This window comes from Diadema setosum, chromosome 12, assembly GCF_964275005.1.
Source record: "Diadema setosum chromosome 12, eeDiaSeto1, whole genome shotgun sequence".
NCBI classification, from domain to species: Eukaryota; Metazoa; Echinodermata; class Echinoidea; order Diadematoida; family Diadematidae; genus Diadema; species Diadema setosum.
The window spans coordinates 33,342,565-33,345,892 of NC_092696.1; positions in this window are offsets into that span (position 1 = coordinate 33,342,565).

Below are 3,328 nucleotides of genomic sequence, written 5' to 3' on the forward strand. Positions count from 1 at the left end.
CAGAAGGTCAACTAACGTAATAGCTAGCTCTATTCTGTAGGAACCCTATTGTATAAATGCATACGCACCAACGTACGTGTACGTACATCGTACGTACATACGTATGACCACGGCACGGCGGCCGGCCGCGCGGCGGGCGCGCGCCACGTTTTAGTACAAGTAGTATCACATCGATCACATGCACACGTCAAAGGCCCTTAGCTGCCTGCATGCTGCACATAACTATCCACACCGGTCAATGCGGCGGGATTTATGCGGATGACAATCCGGCTGCTGCTGTCTGCATGCTGCAGCTGCACAGCTGCACGCTGCGCCTGCCTTGCTGCGTGCGCCCGCGCATTATCGATCACATCCGTATTTAATGTATCGCACGCCAAAGTACAGTACCGGTACTTCCAATACTGTCAATCGCCGCCTTTATAGGCCTATGGCTTGTACAATCATGAACCAAGTTTGTGTAGATCTAACGTTAGTCTGCTTTCTATTTTTCATACCGATTTCGCAGGTTGTGGTCACAGGTAGATGTTCATAACAGAAATACCCAAATTTACATGTTCATACAGGCATTACAACATAGAATACGTAAACATTAATAAATACAAACTCGACCACAAACTTTATTGATATAATATCTAATTGATATATCTCTCCGTATCCACGTAGACTTTATCTTACGCACCTATTCTCCATTTTGGGAGATGTTGTCTGCTAAGTCCCGCCATAAATAGACCTAGTCGCGTACTTTAGGGCCTATACTTTTGGTTTGTCTATTTGTTTGTGTGTAGGTGACAGTATGTGTGTGTGTGTGTGTGTGTGTGTGTGTGTGTGTGTGTGTGTGTGTGCTTTTGTTGCTATTTTGTTGTCCACATCATGAATGCAGATGTATATACACTGTGTACCATGAAACCATACTCTGCAGAAACAGGGTGATTAAAGGGATAGTATAGTTTTGGTTGAGACGTAATTTCAGGTTTCTAACATTTTTTGTGAGATAATGAGAAACATCTTATCAAATATGAAAGAGCATGCAATTCTATGAGGAATTCAACGTTTATTTCATGAAAATAGGTTTTGAAATGGCTGAGATATCAAAAAAAAAAAAAAAAGAGCGATTCTTCTAAAGTGTGGGACTCACACTTGATTACGATCGCTTTGTTTTACTTTGTTTTTGGATGTCTCATTCATTCCAAACCCGATTTTCATCAAATAAACTTTGAATTCCTTTTAAAATGGTATGCTCTTAAGTGTTTTCTTGATATCTCGCAAAAAGTTAAAAGCCCAATTCTCATCTCCACCAATACTGTATCATCCCTTTAAACTAAAGAGTAGGCTGCAAAGAAACATGATCTTCTCTTCTTCTTCTTCTTCTTTTTTTTTTATTGAAGATCTAATCAGGGTTTTCTTTTAGTAAATACAAAGGGCCATCATCGTTGCCAGAGTTGACAGAGGTGACTTTATTCAAAGATATAAATCATAGAATCAGCAGGGGGGAAAATATCCATGTAGATCCTGATGAAAGAAATATATTATTTGCAGCTTGATACCACGTTATCGATAAGGAGTTAGAGGAATCATAAGAACATACATGTAATGTCCTTCAGACGTATATAGTGTGGACATGACATTGTGTGTGATGAGGGAAGGGGTATACCAATAGAGCCGGGGATTGGAGTGGACCGGGTACTCATCAGGCAAGACCATTCAAACTCGGATTCCATCCTGTCACATGGGCGTAGCCTATACAGATTTTGTTGTTATATGTCTACATGGCCGGCGGAACCGTGGGGCCGTGGGGGCTCGGGCCCCCACACTTTTTGTGCACCATACAAAGGAATACATTAAAGGTGTCATCACTTTGGGCCCCACACTTTTTTTTTAACCCGGAAGTACGCAAGTGGCAATAAATAGAAATAGATAGAGATTTTGAAGTGTGAGCGTGGTAAGGTTATGTTTTTCCACTGAAGACCTTTTTTGTTTGTTTGTTTTGTTTGTTTGTTTGTTTATTTGTTTGTTTGTTTGTTTGTTTGTTTGCTTGTCAACTAAAGAATCCCGGAAATGGAGGGGAAGACTGAGCTGAGGACCTTTTTTTTTTCTGCTTGTTAGCTCATGAAACCCGGAAGTGGGCCCCCACACTATATTGAAAACGCTCCGCCGGCCCTGGTTTACTATCATTATACTTTAGATTTCAGATTCCAGAGTGTGTTTTGTCTTTCATACATTACATCCCAAACATGTTATTTTCAAGTTTTGCGTTGCTTTGTTGGGGTTTTCTTGCCAAAAGTGTGTAGGGGCCTATAGTACCGGGTTGTAGTGTGTATGTGTGTGCGATTAATTTTGTTTCTTGTTTTATAGTCGTTTCAAAATTTCATCATTAAATATTTTCGTAACCACTCTCACGCCTTGAGCGGCAGCAAATTAGGAATTTCATTTCTGTGCATTATGATTAATTTACCTTGAATGTGCTTTTTTTAGCCGTAAAGCTGAATAGACTACCAACGTCAGTGCATGGCTAGAATTCTATGTAGACCTCGATGTGTCAGTAATGAGATAAGAGAATTGTGTTCTCTGCTGACTCCTTACAGTTGAATCATTATTCTTTTTTTTTTAATGACTACTATATCTTGTTCATTTTTTCCGTTTCTGGCTATGCGAAGTCTATTTGCACGTTGATGATTCTTGTCAACATTTTTTTTTTTTTTTTAATGGTACAAGCGGCTCCGAGCGTCTCTGCCGTATAACATTGACACTATTTTCCCCTCTGCAGGCATACGTGACCCGCTACAACAAAATGGTCCTAAAGTCGCGCACGGTCGAAGCCGTGAAAATCGAGTTTGAAGTCATACAGAGCATCAAAATTGGTCAAAACTTACGATTTTCTGAATTTGACTTATCATTAGAGTCTGACATGTCTTCTATCATCTGTCGAAATTTTGAAGCAAAATGATGAAAGGAAAGACCAAAAAAAAAATGGCGTTTTTCTGGGCCATGTTTTTTGGCGTTTTAACAAAGCAGAAACTGGTTCGAACATTTGGATTGAGCGCCACACAAAGGCTCCGCCCCTAACAACGACCAGCGTGATCTCATTGGTCAGTTTGCCGCTTGCCGCTAACCGAAGCGTGAAGCTCGCACACTGCCCAGTCGACTGGTGCGTGCTGGCGGGGTGCGCTATGCCCAGCCGGCCCAGCCGCTTCTCCTGGCATCCTGGTCACTGATTGGTCGGTGAGGAGACCGCCGACGCTGTGTTTGAATGAGCATTTCGGGGGTTGCTAGGGCTTACCTTCTATTGTCCGGAGGTGAATACTGACTGCGTGTCCCGTGATCGTGATTG